The sequence below is a fragment of the Schistocerca nitens genome, unplaced genomic scaffold (assembly GCF_023898315.1).
Source record: "Schistocerca nitens isolate TAMUIC-IGC-003100 unplaced genomic scaffold, iqSchNite1.1 HiC_scaffold_340, whole genome shotgun sequence".
NCBI lineage: Eukaryota > Metazoa > Arthropoda > Insecta > Orthoptera > Acrididae > Schistocerca > Schistocerca nitens.
Window position 1 is genome coordinate 1,156,558 of NW_026045874.1, and position 20,479 is coordinate 1,177,036.

The following is a 20,479-nucleotide window of genomic DNA, read 5'->3' on the forward strand; positions in this document are numbered from 1 at the left end:
GGTGGGAGTGAGGGCGATAGGACGGCCGTAGATGGTGATGTAGAAATCAAGGAGGCGGAAGGGGTGGTTTTGCCTACAATGATCGCCTGGGTTTTGGAGGGATGCAGCTACCCTTTTTTTTTTTTCTTTATTGTGATTTCATTCCCCTGCCCCATATGGGCAGGGGAGGGCTGTCAGCAGCACAATCCGCCGCTCTTCAGCCGAGTGACATGACAACTAAAACAAGAATAAAAGAATACATACATAAGGAGGTAAAAAAGGGGAACATAAAACAGAGTAAGGGGAGAAAATGGAGGTAAAAAGACACTGATATGTAGACGTTCATTGGGGACAGTTAAAAAAAAAAGTCACCAGAAAGTTAAAAAACACAGTTGACGATTCTTAAAACACAGAAGTCACTGGATGCGCAGGCACAGGTTAAAAGTCGGCCACAGTATTAAAAACACTCCGAAACAACACACTTAAAACCCACTTGGAGCACACACGACGAAGAATAAAACTACCAGGTGGGACCTGCCGAGGGAAAGGTCAGAGAGGAGGGAAAAGGAGGGGAGAGCATGGGGCAGCCGGGGAAGCAGCGGGATGAATAGAGGAGGGGCAACCGTGGGTTCACGAAGAGGCAGGAGACACATGGGGCGGGAGAGGAAAAGGGAAGACAGGGCAGGAGGGAGCGCAGAGACACTGAAAGAAGGCACAAGAGATGGAGGGGGAGTAGGAGGGAAAATCCGCTCAGAAGGAGGGAGGGGGAGGAGAGGGAGCCCTGAGGAGGAGGCAGGAAGAGGGGGTTAGAGTTGGTAGGAAGGGTAGATGTCAGGGCGAAGCTCATCATCCGGGAGTGGTAGACGGTGGAAGTTACGTTGGGAAAGGAGATGGAGGGTGTGGAGATGGAGAGAGGGAGGGACACAATGGTAAAGGCGCGGCAACGGGGCGGGAGTGGAGAGGAATGGAGACACCAGGGGGTGAGAGGGATCAAGGCGATGGACAATATATAGTATGCGGATGTGTTCCAGGAAAAGGAGAAGGTGGGGGAAGGGGATGAGGTCATAGAGGATGAACGTGGGGGACGGAAGGCGGATGCGGAAGGCGAGGCGGAGTGCATGACGTTCGAGGATTTGGAGGGCGTTATAGAACCAGGGAGGGCGGCAATCCAGGCGATGCTGGCATAACAAAGGATGGGGCGGATCATGGATTTGTAGGTGTGGAGGATGGTGGAAGGATGCAGACCCCATGTCCGGCCGGACAGGAGTTTCAGGAGGTGGAGGCGGTTGTGGGCTTTGTTTTGGATGGTAAGGAGATGGGGAGTCCAGGTGAGGTGGCGGTCGAAGGTGAGGCCAAGGTATTTGAGGGTAGGAGTGAGGTGGATAGGACGGCCATAAATGGTGAGGTAGAAATCATAGAGGCGGAAGGAGCGGGTGGTGCGGCCTATGATGATCGCCTGGGTCTTGGAGGAATTAACACGGAGGAACCACTGGTTGCACCAAGCGGTGAATTGGTCAAGGTGGGTTTGGAGAGTACGTTGGGACCGTTGAAGGGTAGGATAAAGGGCTAGGAAGGCGGTGTCATCAGCGAACTGGAGAAGATGAACAGGAGGGGGAGGTTTGGGCATATCAGCAGTGTACAGGAGATAGAGGAGAGGGGAAAGGACAGAACCTTGGGGCACGCCGGCAGAGGGGTAGAAAGTACGGGAGTTGGAATTGTGGATAGTCACATAGGAGGGACGATGGGAGAGGAAGGAAGCAACGAGACGGACGAAGTTGATGGGGAGAGCATAGGTCTGGAGTTTGAAAAGGAGCCCGGGATGCCAGACACGGTCATAGGCGTTCTGGAGGTCAAGGGAAACAAAGATAGCAGAGCGACGGGAGTTAAGTTGGAGGGAAAGAAGATGGGTAAGGTTAAGGAGCTGGTCGTCAGCAGAGAAGGAAGGCCGGAAGCCACATTGGGTAAGAGGAAGGAGGCGGTGCTGGTTAAGGTGGCGGTGGATACGGCGAGAGAGGATGGCCTCAAAGACCTTACTGAACATGGAGGTGAGGCAGATGGGACGATAGGAAGAGGTAGCAGAGGGGGGTTTGTTAGGCTTAGGGAACAGCAGGACACGGGAAGTCTTCCACAGGTCAGGGTAAAATCCAGTGGAGAGGAGGACATTGTACAGGGTAGCAAGGACAGACAGGAAGGATGGAGGGGATTCCTTGAGGTGACGGTAGGTGATGCCATCATGACCAGGGGCGGTGTTGCGTTTGGAACGGAGGACGAGTGTGATGTCTTGCATGGTGATGGGAGTGTTGATGTCGGAGGGGGGTAGCCGATCCAAGTACTGGAAGCTAGGGGCGAGCGGGGCGACCGAGGTGTCAGTGCGGTCAAGGACAGTGGGGAAGAGGGAGTAATCAAAATGGGGATCGTCAGGAATGGAGAAGACCTCGGATAGGTGGGAAGCAAAATGGTTAGCCTTACTGAGGTTGTCAGGAAAGGGGCGATCGTCATGGAGGATGGGGTAATGCGGGGTGGGATGGCTACCAGTAAGGCGGTGAAAGGCTGACCAGTACTTGGAGGAGTTGACAGGGAGGGTGGAGTTGAGGCGTATGCATGTCTGATGCCAGTCCCGGCGTTTCTTTGCTGTAAGGAGGTTCCGGATATGTCGCTGTAATTGCCGGTGGCGGGTGAGAGTATCCCGGTCACAAGTGCGGAGGAAGGAGCGGTAGAGCCTGCGGGATTCACGCAGAAGAAGGACAGCCTGTGGAGGAAGCGTAGGGCGGTGAGGGTGGATGAGTTTGGTAGGGACATGAGCCTCAACAGCGTCAGTGATGGTCTTCTGAAGGAAGGAAGAGGCATGGGTGATGTCATCAGGGTGGTGGAAAGTGAGGGGGTGGCTTTCGACCTGTGAGGCAATGGATTCCCGGTAGGCATCCCAATTGGCACGGTGGTAGTCATGGACAGACTTTGGAGGGGCTGGTGGGCGGGTGGCTGCAGTGGCAGGACGGGTAGAGGAGATGGTGAGAAGGACAGGGAGATGGTCACTACCAACGGGATCGAGGACATCAACGGCAATGCGACCAAGGAGGTTGGGGGAAGCGAGGATGACATCAGGGGTGGAGTTACTTTCAGGACGGGTGTGCTGCGGGAGAGGAACAAGGTCACCATGGAGGGTGGCAAGGAACTGATGCCACCGCCGAAGGGTGGCAGGGTCACGGCTGTGGATGTTGAGGTCAGCGGCGATCACATAGGTGGAGAAGGTACGGTCAACATGGGAAATGAAGTCAAAGGGGAGAGGAGCTGCGGGGCGAATATAGATAGTGGCACAGGTGACGGTGAGGGAGGGAAAAAAGAGGCTGAGGAGAAGGTGTTCGGTTGGGTCATTGAGGAGGGGTTGTGGCCGGACAGGGAGATGCCGGAGGTGGCTGATAGCGACCCCACCTCGAGCTAGGGGAAGGGGATTGTCAGTGCGGTGAAGGAGATAAGGGGAGATGCGGACCACATGGTGGGGTTGGAGGAAGGTTTCATTAAGGATGAAGGAGTCAACCTGGTGCTGGGAGAGGGTATGCATGAAGAGGTATTTGTTGGCAAGTAGGGAGCGAATGTTGAGGTAGAGGAGACGATACTGTTGACGAGCCATGAGAGTGGGTGCGGGAAGGGTGCGGGAAGGGGAGAGAGGGGCTTAAACGAGGGTGTCTAGATGGGTGAAGGTAAAGTGGGCCTGGTTGTGGGAGTATGTGGCGTAGGTGTTTAAGTGGAAAACAGAGCGGGCAGCGAGGGAAATCTGCTGGAGTGTGTGGGGGCGCTGCAAGGGGTGGATGTTCTGCAGGACGACGGTGAGGAACCGGATGATGTCTTCTGCTGTAGGGGGAGGGCGGAGGGAATTGTTAGGGTGGATAGGTGGGTCAATGGGGCGAACGGGGACAGTGAGTTCAGGGTTGGTGGGAGGGGGCTTGGCTTTGCATTTGGAGGAATAGGTGGGGTGGGGTTCATTGCAGGTGTTGCAGGATGGGGGGGAAGCGAGGTTGGGACACTGTTTGAGGAAGTGGGAGGCTTTACAATGGGGGCAGGTGGGTGGGTTCTTGCAGTTTTGGGTGAGGTGGTCATTGTACAGAAGACAACGCTGGCAGCGGTAGGATTGAGGAGGGGAACGGGACGGGTCAACAGGGTGGCGGCGGTTGAAAATCAGGGCTCCCTGCGTGAGGAGGTGGTCAATGGAGGAGGCGGACTCTGTAAAGATACGCATTAGGAAAGTAGGGCCAGAGGAGTTGTAAATACGGCGGGCAGAGCGGATTTCCAGGGAGGGGTGGGCATTCAGTTCCGCCAACACCTCAGCCTCCGTGACCACAGGGCTGAGTTTCGTGATGACGGCAGTGAGGGTCGGCGGACGACGAGGCGGTTGGGATTGACGAGGAGAGGAGGATGTAAGGAATGGGGTGAGGGATGCGTGGGGCCCAAAGGTGATGCGGGGAAGGCGCCGGAGGAGATCAGTATGGAAGGATGGAGAGGGAGACTTGATGAGAACAGAGTCTCTGCGAGGGATAAGTTGGGTGATGGGTGCACTGGGGATGTACTTCCGGATTTCAAGGGTGAGGGTGCGGGCATCCAGGAATTTCGGATCAGGGTTGGCTAGGACAAAGGTATACAGGGAGGGGGCTGGAGAGGAGGGAGGTGGGGTGGTATCCATAGCGGGGTCAGTGGGAGGCGGGGGAGGTGGGGCGGGCAGTGGCTTTTTGGAGGGAGTAGAGGAGAGGTCGCCACTGGGCCGTTTGGAAGACTTTTTGGCGGGTGTTGCCTGGGAGGAGGGATGAGGGACTGGATGGATGGGGAGGTGGTGGGAGGCAGGGCCCTCTTGTGAGGCAGTAGTACCGGATGATAGGGTAGGGCGCTCTGTGGCGGCGACTGTGGCGCGGCGGGCGGAGACTCTGGCAGGGGAAGCAGCGGTAGTGGCAGGGGGGAGAGGGGGGAAGTCGTCTCGGCGGGCGACAGGAGTGGGAGGGGGGTCGGGAGCAGGGGCAGAGGCAGGAACGGGAGAAGTAGCAGGGGCAGTAGCAGGGGTAGGAGCAGGAGTGACGTACAGGTGGGGATACATCGATGGAGAGGAGATAGATGGGGAGGAGACTGTGAGTAGGGGAGGTGCATGAGACGGGTGAATCCCAGAGGAAGCACTCCATGACGTTACAGTGGGGGCAGGTGAAGGAGAGGTGTAGATGATGGTGGTAGTTGGGGCGTCCATGATCGCAGGCGGCAGCGAACACCGAGAGACGGCGGCAGAAGAAGCGACGAGCACCAAGAGACGGCGACAGCGGCGGCGGCGGCGGCGGCTGAAGAAGCGGCGACCAGGTGGCGGCGGCAGAAGAGGAAGCGGCGAGCACCGACAGTCGGCGACCAAGCGGCGGCGGCGGCGGCGAACAGACGACGACGGCGGTGGCGGTGGCCAGCAGTGACGGCGTGCAGACGGGCAACAACGCGACAAGCACGGTTGAGGCTCTTCCACGTCGAAGATACACCCTGAGAGTAGCCCACGCAGTGCGAGTCCTCGATGAGGAAGTGAGGGAATCCAACCCTCGAATGGCAGCCACCCTTTTTTATTAATACTTGTACAAAGCAAGTAGGCTGGCAGCGGCACACTACGCCGCTCTTCAGCCACAGCGGTTTACAAAAGTAGAAAAACGGAGAAAGACAATGAAACAAAGTGACGGGCAAAAGAAAGATGTCACATAGACACAAAAAACACGGAGTCGTTCACACGTGACGATAACAACACTGATAACACATGGGCACGGCGCACACAACACTGACGAATCCGACGGCACAAGTGAACGTAGTAGTGGGACGGCGGACACCAAAAACACTAAACGGCGGCACACACACGAGACACAGAAGGCGATGATCTCCGGCGCGCGAATGTTCACTAAGCGTGTGCGAGTCCGGGGACCTGCCAAGAGAGGAGGAGGAGGAAGTGGAGAGGGAGAGCGAGAGGGGAGAGCAGGGATGCCATGGGCAAAGGAGAGAGGGGGAGGGAGGAAGGGGGTGGGGAAGCCCGGGGGAGAGGGGAGGAGGGAGGGGGGAAAGGAAAGAGAAGGGAGGGGATAGGAGGGAGGGAGGGTGCCTAAAGGATAGGACACAGGAGGAGGGGGGGGGGATCAAAGTTGATAGGAGGGGTAGATGGAGGGGAGGAGGACATCATCAGGGAGAGGGAGCTGGCGGAAGCCACCTCGGGAGAGGGTAAGGAGGGTGGAGAGATGGAGACCGGGTGGGACATGGGAGTATAGGCGCGGCAGCGGGCGGGGGTGGGAGAGGATCGGGGAGACGAGCGGGTGAGGAGGATCAAGTTTACGGGAGGTGTAGAGGATTCGTATCCTTTCGAGGAAGAGGAGGAGGTGGGGGAAGGGGATAAGGTCATACAGGATCCGCGTGGGGGAGGGGAGACGGATGCGATAGGCAAGGCGGAGAGCATGGCGTTCAAGGATTTGGAGGGATTTATAAAAGGAAGGGGGGGCGGAGATCCAGGCTGGATGGGCGTAACAGAGGATAGGGCGGATGAGGGACTTATAGGTGTGGAGGATGGTGGAGGGGTCCAGACCCCACGTACGGCCAGAAAGGAGCTTAAGGAGACGGAGTCGGGAACGTGCCTTGGCTTGGATTGTCTGGAGATGGGGAGTCCAGGAGAGACGACGGTCGAGGGCGACGCCAAGGTACTTAAGGGTGGGGGTGAGAGCGATGGGACGGCCATAAACGGTGAGATAGAAATCAAGGAGGCGGAAGGAAGGAGTGGTTTTGCCTACAATGATCGCCTGGGTTTTGGAAGGATTGACCTTGAGCAACCACTGGTTGCACCAAGCGGTGAACCGGTCAAGATGGGATTGGAGAAGGTGTTGGGAGCGTTGCAGGGTGGGGGCAAGGGCAAGGAAGGCGGTGTCATCGGCAAACTGGAGAAGGTGGACGGGGGGTGGCGGCGGCGGCATGTCCGCCGTGTACAACAAGTACAGAAGGGGGGAGAGGACGGAGCCTTGGGGCACACCGGCGGAGGGGAAAAAGGTGTAGGAATCGGTGTTATGGATGGTGACATGGGAAGGACGGCGGGAGAGAAAGGAACCGATCAGACGAACGTAGTTAATGGGAAGGGCGAAGGTTTGGAGCTTGAAGAGGAGACCGGAATGCCATACGCGGTCATATGCGCGTTCGAGGTCAAGAGAGAGGAAGATTGCGGAGCGACGGGAATTGAGCTGTTCGGAAAGGAGATGAGTGAGGTGAAGGAGAAGATCGTCGGAAGAGAAGGACGGCCGAAAGCCACACTGGGTAACAGGGAGGAGGCGGTGCTGGCGGAGATGCTGGTGGATGCGGCGGGTGAGGATGGATTCCAGGACCTTGCTGAAGACCGAGGTAAGGCTGATGGGACGGTAGGAGGAGACGGCGGACGGCGGTTTGCCAGGTTTGAGGAACATGAGGATACGAGAGGTTTTCCACAGGTCGGGGTAGTAACCAGTGGACAGGACTACATTGTAGAGCCTGGCCAGGGTGGAGAGGAAAGAGACAGGAGCTTCACGAAGGTGACGGTAGGTGACACGATCGTGACCAGGAGCGGTGTTGCGTTTGGTGCGGAGTGTAGTAATGAGATCCTGTGTAGTGATGGGGGCATTAAGTTCCGTGTGTGGAATGTTGTCCAAGTACTGGAAACCAGGAGCGAGGGGAGGGACAGAGGTGTCAGTTCGATCGCGGATATCGGGGAAGAGGGAGTAATCGAACCGGGGATCATCAGGGATGGAAAACACATCGGACAGGTAGGAGGCAAAGTGGTTGGCCTTACTAAGGGCGTCAGGGAATGGGTGGTCATCGTGGAGAAGAGGATAGTAGGGGGAGGGCTTTGTTCCGGTAAGGCGACGGAAGGCGGTCCAGAACTTGGACGAGTTTATAGGAAGGGTAGCATTTAAACGGGTGCATGTCTGTCGCCAGTCCCGGCGTTTCTTAGCCGCGAGCAAATTTCGAATGTGTCGCTGTAGTTGCCGGTGGCGTCGTAGGGTGTCCGGGTCACGCGTGCGGAGGAAGGCACGGTAGAGACGACGGGATTCACGGAGGAGGAGGACGGCCTGCGGTGGCAAGGTAGGACGGTGGGGGTGGATGGCAACAGTAGGGACGTGGGCCTCCACGGCCTCAGACAAGGTCTGCTGGAGAAAGGAGGCGGCATGGGAGACATCATCGGGACGGCGGTAGGCGAGAGGGTGGCTGTCGACCTGAGTGGAGAGGGTATCCCGGTAGGCATTCCAGTCGGCACGGGAATAGTCACGGATGTACTTGGGGGGAGGGTCATTACGAGGGTCGGGGCGGGGGCGACGACCGTCTGAAACGGTGAGGAGGACAGGGAGATGGTCACTACCAATAGGCTCCAGGACATCCACCGTAATGCGACCAAGGAGGTTGGGGGAGGAAAGAATAACATCGGGAGTGGAATTGGATTCGGGGCGGGTGTGCTGGGGGATGGGGATGAGGTCGCCTTGAAGGGAGGAGAGGAACCGATGCCACCGCCGTAACTGGGCAGCGGAGCGACTATGGATGTTGAGGTCGGCGGCGATCACGTAGGAGGAGAAGGTACGGTCGATGTGGGAGAGGAAGTCGAAAGGAAGAGGGGCGTTAGGGCGGACATAGATGGTGGCACAGGTAACGGTAAGGCCGGGGAAGAAGAGACTAAGGATCAGGTGTTCGGTGGGGTCGGGAAGGAGAGGTTGGAGCCGAACGGGGATCTGGCGGTGGTGGCCAATAGCAACGCCGCCACGCGCCACTGGGAGGGGATTATCGGATCGGTGGAGGAGATAGGGGGAGGTGTGAATGGAGTGGTGGGGTTGGAGAAAGGTTTCATTGAGGAGGAAGGCATCCACACGGTGGGTAGCAAGGGTGTGCAGGAAGAGGTTCTTGTTGGCGGGAAGGGAGCGGATATTGTTGAAAAGGATACGATGCTGTCGCGCCATGATAGGATTTAGACGAGGGTGTCAAGGCGGGAGAAGGTGAAATGGGCCTGGTTATTGGAATAGGTGGCGTACATTTTAAGGTGGAATATGGAACGGGCGGCGAGGGAGATCTGTTGGAGGGTGTGGGGGCGCTGGAAGGGATGGACGTTTTGGAGGACAATAGTGAGGAACCTGATGATGTCCTCAGCAGTGGGGGGGGGGACGAAGGGAATTGCCAGGAGGGGTGGGGGCGTCCAGGGGACGGACAGGTACGGTGAGTTCAGGGGAGGTGGGAGGGGGCCGGGCTTTACACTTTTGGGAGTAGGTAGGGTGGGGGAGGCTGCAAGTATTACAGGAGGGAGGGGATTGGAGGTTGGGGCACTGCCGGAGAAAGTGCGCTTGGCGACAATGCGGGCAGGTGGGGGCCTCGCGGCACTCGGCTGTTGTATGTGCATTATAGCGCAGACATCTCTGGCAGCGCAGGGATTGAGGGGGGGAACGGGAGGGGTCGACCTTGTACCGCTGATTGAAGAGGAGGGCACCCTCCTTCAGGAGGCGGTCAATGGAGGGGGCGTCCTCAGAGAACACCCGCATAAGGCGGGTGGGGCCGGTCGCGTTAAAAATGCGGCGGACTGCCCGCACCTCCAGGGTGGGATGGGCCTTCAGCTCCGCCAACACCTCCTCCTCCGTGATCGACGGACTAAGCCGAGTGATCACGGCGGTGAGGGTCGGCGGGCGACGCGGGGGTTGGGGTTGGCGGGTAGGAGAAGGAGAGGGAGCAGGGGTGAGGGAGGCGTTAGGACCAAAACGGGTGATGGGGAGGCGGGAGAGGATGTCAGTATGGAGGGTCGGGCTGGGGGAGGAGATAAGAACAGAGTCCCGTCTGGGAGTAAGGAGAGATATGGGGGCGCCAGGGAAATGGCGGCGGAGGAGGAGGGAGAGATTCCGGGCCTCGAGGAAGGAAGGATCGGGACGGGACAGGAGATATTTGTAGAGACCGGGTGGGGAGGAGGAGGAGGAGGAGGAGGGAGCGGGGCCAGGTGGGGAGACGTCCATGGCATTTTGGGGTGGGGATGGGGGGCGGGGTGGAGCCTTTTTAGGAGCAGAGGAAGTGGGGGCGCCACTAGGGCGTTTGACAGCTGCAGATGGGCGGGTGGTGATAAGAGGGACGGGAAAGATGGGGAGGTGGTGGGAAGGGGCAGGTCCCGGCACGGACGCAACAGTCGGCGCCGGAGATGACTGTGACGGTGCAGGCGAAGGTGGCAGTGATGGTGACGGCGACGAAGATGGCGGTGGTGGTGGTGGTGGCGGCGGAGATGGCGATGGCGACGGGGAAAGCTGGGCGTGGGCAGTGGACCGACGGGCCACCACCCGAGCCGGAGCTGCAGTGACAGGCTGGGGGAGTGGGGGGAAGGGATCAGAACGAGAGGAAGAAGCGGAAGAGGGGGGGACAAAGAGCGAGGGCGAAGGGATAGAGAGGAGGGGAGGGATGGAAGGAGGGGGGTGGGACTGGGCACACCAAGTGATAGTGGTGGAGGCGGCAGAAGGGGACGTATACACGATGACGGTGGTGGTAGTAGTGACGGTGGTGGTGGGGGCGGACATGATGACAAGGAGAAGAAAATACACAGCACTAAAGGACAGGACACACACTGGCGGACGGCGGACGGCGGACGGCGGACGGCGGACGGCGGACGGCGGACGGCGGACGGCGGACGGCGGACGGCGGACGGCGGACGGCGGACGGCGGACGGCGGACGGCGGACGGCGGACGGCGGACGGCGGACGGCGGACGGCGGACGGCGGACGGCGGACGGCGGACGGCGGACGGCGGACGGCGGACGGCGGACGGCGGACGGCGGACGGCGGACGGCGGACGGCGGACGGCGGACGGCGGACGGCGGACGGCGGACGGCGGACGGCGGACGGCGGACGGCGGACGGCGGACGGCGGACGGCGGACGGCGGACGGCGGACGGCGGACGGCGGACGGCGGACGGCGGGAACGCTGCTGCCGCGGACGGGGGCGGCGGCGGCTGCTGCTGCTGCTGCTGCTGCTGCTGGCTGGCTGGACGGCGAGAGGCAGGAACGCTGCTGCCGCGGACGGGGCCGGGGCGGCGGCGGCTGCTGCTGCTGCTGGCGGGACTACTGCTGCTGCTGCTGCTGCTGCTGCCACCGGAGGGCTGGCTGGCTGGCTGGCTGGCTGGCTGGCTGGCTGGCTGGCTGGCTGGCTGGCTGGCTGGCTGGCTGCCCGACCACTGCTGCAGGCCGGGACCGGGAACTGCTGCTGCTGCTGCTGCTGCTGCTGCTTCTGGGCTGGCTGGCTGGCTGGCTGGCTGGCTGGCTGGCTGGCTGGCTGGCTGGCTGGCTGGCTGGCTGGCTGGCTGGCACCTGGAACACCTAACACTTCGATAAGCGCTAGAAGGGCACTATCGAAGGACGGTAACCTTGCGGTGTACCGCCGGAGATGCAGCCACCCTTTTCAATTTGCCACATATAATAAACACATTAGCAAGAACGTTGCTGGGTGTAAAGTACATTCCTTACAAGTTGACGATAGATATGGGCATTTATTCCGATTTCCTGAAGCAACTGGAAATAAGTAATTGATATCGATAAGAACATCTTTCTTATTTTCAGCATTTTCCTGCTGAACTTCTTATTGCGAGATCCAGTACACAGCTGTTGGGTTCTGCACTGTTGCTCGGCGCCGCCGACAGATGTCAGCTCGAAACGCTGTCAGGAAAACGTGGCGATCATTTTAACTCCGTCTCTTGTCGCCTTCTGCAGTTCTTCACTACCTGAAATCCAGGCACATAGTATCTGCAGCCACATTGATTGTGTGTAGTGTGTTAACTTTTAAGAACCCATTACGGAAAAACAATTTGTGAAACTGTACTACATTAACCAAGATCGCGTTGGAGTGTTTCCGCCAAATTTTGTTAGACGGAGAGTTTGACAGAATGGCGGACGTTGTTAGTATCGGTGTTTCGCCGCATATGGTTAGGGAAAAATAGTTTTATTACGATTTATCTAACTGTGTCACAGTATCGGCCACTGGAGATTGGTGGTGGAAAAAAAAAAAAAAAAATACTTGCCAAAAGTAGTAGTATAGTCGTCGGTATAGGACACTTCCCAAGTGAAAACCAAGTAAAAATAAAATTTCTAATCTTTTTCACTTGAAAAACTGACGGAATGGGACAAAATGAGTGAAAACAAAGTGAAAAATTTTCCACATTAAATTTTAAAACCTTTTTGCGCAAAAGTGGTCGCCTCTTTGATCCTGCATCTTTTTGGGCAGAAGATGGTGGATACTTTTAGGCGGTCACTGGTCACTTCTTCGCAAAATTCTGGCGACTTTTTGGCAGTCACGTTTCGCGCTCGCTTTTTTTTGTAATGAATTTTTGGCAGTCAAAAGTTTGAAATTTTGTAGGCCTTGACCTATAAAATTATCCTTAGTAGTGTTTATATGTCACCTTTATTATTTGCTCCGTTGATGAACGTCGTACAATTATTTCTGTATTGTCATCGAGTATGAGCTCGTACTAACGAGCAGGATCATCGATGTATTCTGTAATCACTGTTTCCATTTATATATACAAAAGTTTTTCTTTAGTAACTCGAGTGAAGGATATCAATTATTCCGCCTTTTTCCTCTCGGAGCATACGTATAACACAGTTAAATTTAAACTCTTTCGGTATAAATTTGTTCACAAAATTTTTGGTTTTCTTATCTCTCGTTACCATGTTTTTGCTTATGATAACCTAATCTTCAGAAGTCTGTATTAATTCAGTCATCGTATTCATGGTGAGTTTTACAGAATTTCTGTACTTTAGAGTCAAGCCATTAATTTTGGTAATGTGTTAGCCTTTACATATTTGATAAACATAGCTTTTTGGTCCAGTGCTTATCCATTCAATGCCAAAATTGTCTTTCCAAATTCATCTGTCCATTCGCAAAGCATGCAACCTGTTAGCACTGTGTTTGTGCCATCGTCAATGTAATCAATAGAGTCTGCGTCATAACATACAAGTTTATCGCCTAATCTATCGAACATGTCATACAAACTCATTCTAGATTTGGCGGCCTGGAAGTGCTTGTGCTATCTGCGACATAGAAATCATCGTAGCGATATGTCACCTTAATTATTTCATCGTTGATTGGTATCACAATAGTTATCTCTATTTTGTTGTCGAGCAAGAGTTCGTACCACCGTTTAACGTCGTCTATAAGTTCAGCCTCTGACCGAATTCCCCCAAAGAGAATTCAGGCATATTTTGGCAACAGCTCACTTGCCGGCGTTCGCTTCAATATTGTTAATATCGGACTCGATGTCTTGCTTTTCCTTGATAACTCGACCATCTTCTTTCGACTCGTAATCATCTTCCCAAGGACTAGTTTCCAATTTGATCTTTATCAGTGTTTTAATATGGTCTCTGAACAACTCATTACTTACTCCATCAAAATGCCGCACCTTGTAAATATCGTGTATTTTGTGCCCTTTTCCGATAGCCTTGTTGGGCTCTATCGTTGTCCTAGTTCCTAAACTGCTCGCTCATTGTCACTATGGCAGGAACTACTATGAGGCTTTTTTCTGCACATTTCGCACATAGAGCGAACAAAAGCTTTTCCTGTATAACTGGAAGCACAGGATCATACAAGCCTCGACGCGCAAGCTCTTTGCATTTAACAAAACCAAACCATTCTTCGTCGTATTTTTCTGGTCTCAGTATCTGTACAGGATGACCAACAGGATAATCTTCGTAAAACACCACTGTACACTAAACTGCAGATGTCTGTGTATCGCAGCTTCTTGCCTGAAACCTTCAATTTAGCAGCATTTGTTCTTCCACCGAAAAACGTGTCTCTCGGATTCAGTGGTTCTACGACATTGATTGCTTTATTTACGTTCTCTTTGTACCCCTTCGAATTTTTCCACTTACAACTCCACAGCTCGACAAAGTTATAACCCGCATTTCTCAACGCCTGTGTTCGCTCCGCCGTCATTGGAAAGAGATCATCCATTGATTCATTGTTCACATTGTTGATAGTATCTGGAGAATAACATTTAGGGCAACCGTGCCAAAAGCACTGATACACGTTTTTTCATGTTTGCGTCGTAACCGTCAACTTCTGCACCACATATTGTAACTTTCCCGCCGTTCAATGCATGTTGCACATTAGGGAACGAGTTTAACCACGCAATTGACTCTTTGCTGAACATTTCCTTCCTTTGATCTTTGACTACAGTAGCCGTGTTATTCTCAAGCAATTTTGTCCTGTAAGTAGCCATACATACACTAGCGATTGTTATGTACTGAAATCGATCAATATTTGCTATTTCCAGGAAATATCGCCCAAATTCAATACACCCAGACGGAATACGTCGACATCAAAGTGGCAATATTGAGCTAATTCGTTCCGGAAGTCAAACACGTAGTTTTGCAGCACCTTCTGAGCGTGCCATTCTAAGAACGCTTTTCTAGCTTCGGGTTTCTTCATGTCAACACCGTAGTACTTGGTCGGCCACATTGGATAAAATTTACGCTGTCAAATACTCTGAGGTTTAGGTTAGGTATTTTCAGCTCCATAAGCTTCGTCCATTGGTAAATGCTTTGATCTTAATTCCGTTACTGTCACAACAATGCAAAATGAAGCACGCATCATAAGCCTTTCCATTGTGTGCTACATACATATACTCCCTGTTACTGTATGATATCAACCATTTACAAAATTCATTGTTATTTCTATACTCGTATCTGTTTTCTTCGTAACCGTCCACAGCGACAGAGTTTGGCGTATGTACTCCCGTATCTTTTTCTGATTCGAAATAGAAAAAGTAGTACATTTCTGTGTAAGTGCATTTTTAAATCGTTTAGTGCCTCTCGCTTATCTTTACGTTTTCGTCACAATTTCGGCATTCATAGAAACCACAGTTGTGTCCACTTATGCTTCTACTGCATATCTTTTTTCACTTTTTGCACTTATAAACTGGTTTGTGGTTATTCATGCATTTCTTATCAAAACAAAATCTGTTGCACGTTTTACAATAAATTCTTGATCACTTACGTTCTGTATTATCATGCTTTGGTCTTAATCACAAATTGCACACATTTCGTTTATCTTTTTTGCAAGACTATTTGTCTTTGTGATCGAAGGGAACATCGCACTTCATGCTGTAGTATATGCTACCACTAAAACACTTCAAGTTGTTGATCGCATCATTGTGGTCGTTATTTAAGTACATGTAAATCGTTTGCTCTCTTTCCACACCTGAAGAATGAATTACCTTGTTAAATGCAGCAGCTGAAACGACCTTGATCTGAACAATCAAAAATTGTGCTGCATCGTTGATATCGGCAAGGGTGAACGCTTTTTTATAATTTTTTCCAATTTTCTCGCACAACTTCTTCGCTAAAACTTCCTGCAGAGCTCCCCCTTTCCTAATGCAGAGAACTTGATTACCCGTCAATTCCTTGCCCAATATGTTTCTAGTTTGGTAGGTAAGTGCTGTGATTATTGCTCGTGGACCGCACAGGCTGTCGGTGTAGGTTATACTGTTTATTCTTCACTTACTAAAGATATCATAGGCAATATTCACTATTTTCTTACGATTTCCTCCGTTTTCTCTGGTATTTTGTAGACTTCAAAGTAAAAAAGTAGTATTTTTTATGTCTACATTTTCATTAGTTGTTAATATTCTTTCAGTCTGTGCAAGTAGGCGTGAAGCATTGACTTTGAATTCCCTTTTCGACGAATTCGCGTGATTTGTTTATTTACAACTACCTTCATTTGATCGCCTTGCTTGAAAACAGTTAACTTTCTTACCTCCTTAATGCCTGTGTATACAGCTTTCCTGACAGCTTTCATCTACGATATTTCACGGGATCACCTTTCAAGTCTTTGATTTTAATAGTATATGTTGTCTGTCAGACTTTTAATTCAGTAACAGTAGCGCTGTTGCGGCACTATTATTATTATTATTATTAGCCATTTATTTATTATACAAAATATTTATATATTTCAATTACGCAATTCAATTTTTTGGTACAACTAGTATTTCAAGTGTTGCCACCTGTGGTGGAAGAGCAGTCGCCGTGTAACCAGATAAGAAGTAGGAAGTACGTGTGTGCACGGCCTTCGCCGAGGCTGATTGTGTTCTCTTCTTCTTCTGTCAACAGATGTCGCTGATGATTGCGCCATCTCAGGCTCCTCTTCAAACTCCAGACCTCTGCTCTCCCTATCAATTTCGTCCATTTCGTTGTTTCCCTTCTCTCCTATCGTCCCTCCTATGTCACTGTCCACAATTCCAACTCCTGTACTTTCTATCCCTCCACTGTGTTGCCCCAAGTCTCTGTCCTTTCCCCTCTCCTCTATCTCCTGTACACTGCTGATATGCCCAATCCTCCTCTGCTGTTCATCTCCTCCAATTTACTGATGACACCGCCTTCCTGGCCCTTTCTCCAACCCTTCAATGGTCCCAACGTACCCTCCAAAGCCACCTTGTCCAGTTAATTTGGTTCCTTCGTACCAACTCCTCCAAGACCCAGGCAATCACCATAGTCCACACCACCCAATCTTCCCGTCTCCATGATTTCTATCTAACCATTTCTAGTCGTCCTATCCACCTCACTCCCACCCTAAAATACCTTGGCCTCATCCTTGACAGCCACTGCACCTTGACCCATTATCTCCTTAATATCCAACACATAGCCCACAATACACTTTGACTCCTGAAACTCCAGTCCTGCTAGATGTGGGGATTGCATCCTTCCACCATGCTTATTCATTTCATTTTCTTTTTGTTGTGCTACTTTCAGATTCTTCAGTCTGCTGCTGTTTATATGGACTGCTTGCTAGGATTGGAGCTAACCTCGTTCCCTCTTTTGTGAAATAACTTGAATAGATTTGGGCGGCAGGCTGATGTCTTTGGGAGTAACCACAAAAGAAGAACTAGGCTGCGGTGACACTGTAGCTGGAATATGTGGTGCGTTATTTGATGTTGTAGATGGAACTGGTTCAATTTGCAGGTTTTCTGAATTGGAAAACGTAGGCCTACCGTGACAAATAAGAGGTCTGTCAGAGAACAAAGAGCCAGAGAAATTTGTTCTCTGAAAACATCAGGTTTAAAAGGACAATTGCCATATTTTATAGACATGTTAATGACTGTTATAGGTGTTGCCACCCCAAATATGCTCCTCCAAAGAGTCTGCTTGGCATTGGGTCACTTCTTGTCCATGATAGTTGTGGGAAAACTTCCCTATAGCAGACAAATAAAATGTGATAAGTGGAAACATGAATGACACATCCAATGGCTGGAATTTATGGCTTCAATGAGGCAGAATTACAACTGTTTTTCCCTGAATGCATTATGACACCCACGTTCTTCGTGTGTTAAGTGACTGTCCAATATGAGAGAAACAGGGTTCTTGACTGATGGGTTAGAATGGCTCAGGAAATGGTCAAACCATGAAGGAAAAGTATAAAGTTGCATCGAACCTGAAGAATTACAAGAAAATAATGTTTGTGGTGGATTACCATCAACTAACTCGGGTTTCGTACAGATGAACAAATCCCGGCCTAACAGTCCACGAATGCCCAACAGTACCGACCGGCCGCCGTGTCCCCCTAGCCTGAGGGCGTCATTGGATGCCGATATGTGGTGAGCACACTGCTCTCCGGACCATACGTCAGTTTACAAGATCCGTCCAAGCGGTAGCCCAGCCTGACAGCCCTTAACTGCAGTGATCTGACGGGAACCGGTGTTACCACTGCAGCAAGGCCGTCAGCTTTCATTCAGATGAAAGGGAAACTGATCTTTGGGGAGGGGGTGGGTTGGCGGGGTGGGGGTATGAAATGTCCGCATCGGACATACAAATAACTGTGTGGACAGAACTCCACGTTCTGTGGATGTAATGGTTCCTGTTTGCTTTTTTCCTGTCAAGACGAGAGCCTTACACGATTTTGATTGAACAGTAGGTACACCAATCTCATCTATATTAAAGATTCGATGGGGTGGAAACTGTTTTCATCTGAGAGAGTTTTTAATGTAGAGAGAAATTTATCTACATTATTCTTTTTAAAGGCCTGAGCTCTGGCGGCGAATGTCGCCTCAGGCGATAGCAGTGTAAGGTATAGGTGATAACTCTTGAATCCATAGAACCAATCTTCTCCAGCAAGACGTGATTCTTTATCGAAAAGATGTTTAATGTTGTTTTCCTTAGACCGTTGAATAGCAAGATTTATAACATCGCTAACTGCAAAACCAGAAGAACATCCCATTATCAAAATATAGTCTTTCAGTTCCTTCTCCTGTTCAGGAATGAAAACAGGTCGTTTTGAACCAAGGACTTTTTTCTCTTCGGTTGTCTCTTGCTTTAAGTTCTTGACTCGTCTCTTCAGTGGGAATGCTAAATATTTTTCGCAATTGCTTTCATACCCTGCCGCATTTTTGTGGTGAAGTTCTTGTGAGCTCAATTTCTAGCCATTTAAGAGCTATCTGCTAGAGAAAACTCGAGTCATATGTTTGAATGTGTTTGGAGCAAAGCAGTCCCCAGATAGAAAGGCAGGACCATCTTGCCCCCAAACGCTCTCAGACTAGAAAAACGTGACTACATGATGTCTAACACATTCTAATATCTCGAAACATAGAGGTGACTTAAGTTGAAGATGCAGGTAACCAAAATAATTACTATAAATAATAGTTCTCCCACGTAAATCTGATTTCCAATGAAACTGACCTTTCCTTACTTCAGTTTGTCACAAAATCGATTTTTTCTCGTTAGCTTCTAAACAGCAGCGAACATTCAACTGAGGCTTGGAACATAAGCAGGACATAGTAGAAAATTCCAGCGGCATATTACAAGGGCGTCACACCACCCATGGGGATGACGATACATGGGGCTGCCCTACGTCAGTTAATCTTCAATGTCTGCCATTCAGTATGCGTGTGAATGACAAACATAAGTTTGGAATAAGGTACTCTGATCACCTAAAGTAGGGAAGAGCGGAAATATATGCCTATACCACATTTGCAAAACACTTCACGCAACAGAATCGCCAGCCTACTGGCATAAAAAACGCAAGATAGCAGTAATAACGTCATCGTCAAAGGAATTTATATTGTGATCAAAGACTGGAAGAAAAGAACATTCAATAAGTTGTCTTTGTTTGCGTTTTGCTCTTAAGACGTGCGTACGCATTTTGCAGAAAACAAGACTTTGAAAATAAGGCTTATATTGTTATTAGTAATCCCCAAAATACGTAACAAACTAAAATGAACATTGGACGTTAGAGTCGATTTATTTCTCCGAAAGCGTAATTAAAAATACACTCGCAGTCGAGCAGCCGACCCGAGCGGAACGCTGCTCTCTGCACCTGGCGTAGCTGCCCGCTGATAGCTCCTCGGAGTGGTCTCTAACAAGCTGCAACTGGCGTTGCTGCCAGTGACGCTCTACTGAGCGGCACGAACCCGCGCAAGCCACTTAACGCTTTCGGGCGCTAAGTGGCAAGTGCTTCGGCTCAACTTCCTGCAACTTTGGTTGCAAATCTCCCCAGCGGGTCTCTCCCGTTCTTTGGTAGGGTAATCTCAGTGTCAGGGGCCCGTTCACGTCGGATAACCCCGCGCACTGTAGGCCGCTCTCTTCAACCCGCGCTCTCTTGCGCCGCGCATTGCACTCCGCGCAGATAGGTCGTAGGGACACCCCTCTTCTGTAGGAACACGAGACACAGCGCTTTCGCTAAAAAGCAAATATTGTCGCTTCTTGAAAAAGAGCAAAATTGTCGTGCATCCATCCTTCTCTATCCAAATAAATAAATACTCCCGAAACAGCAAAGATGTCCGATCTTTCCTGTGCTTCCCCACCACTCACCCGCAGCAAAGCTGCAGCACAAGAGGCGGTAATGCCGGCTACTCCCGCCATCATTTCCGTCCCACTGTCCACCTTCCAAGAGCAGGTTGCCTTGAAGGACAAACAGATCGCGGAACAGCAGGAGCTGATCGCAGAGCTGATGGGCAGTGAAAACACACAGACAGAAACACCCACACCACACACAAAGGCACCTGCTGAACAACAGAAGGACATGCCCCCTATTTCACCTCTGGCGGCCCAGGCACCGACGGAACCGGATCCAGAGCCGACAGAGGACACAACAAACACAGACGTAGACGGGCCGTGGCAGCAGGTCGGCCCAAGGCACAAACAGCAGCCACATACGCAAACAAGTGAGCCCACAAACTCACGAGGCAACGGCCCAGCGCTGCTGCCAACACCATCTACATCGAGAACAAACAACAATAACAACACAGGGACCAACACAAACAAACCTGCGACTGCAGCAACCACAAATACACAAGCAGCTACGCAGAGCACTAACAACACCGCGACTGGCTTCCCACCGGTCATCATTCACAACTACGGAGACCTGAGTCTCCTAAACAAGGAATTTAACAAAATACACAACCCCACAACATACTACTCTAAGCTCACCGGGGAACACGCCGCACTGTACGTGGCGAACAAGGCAGACTACACGAATCTACTGGACTTTCTCAAAGAAAGGAAGGT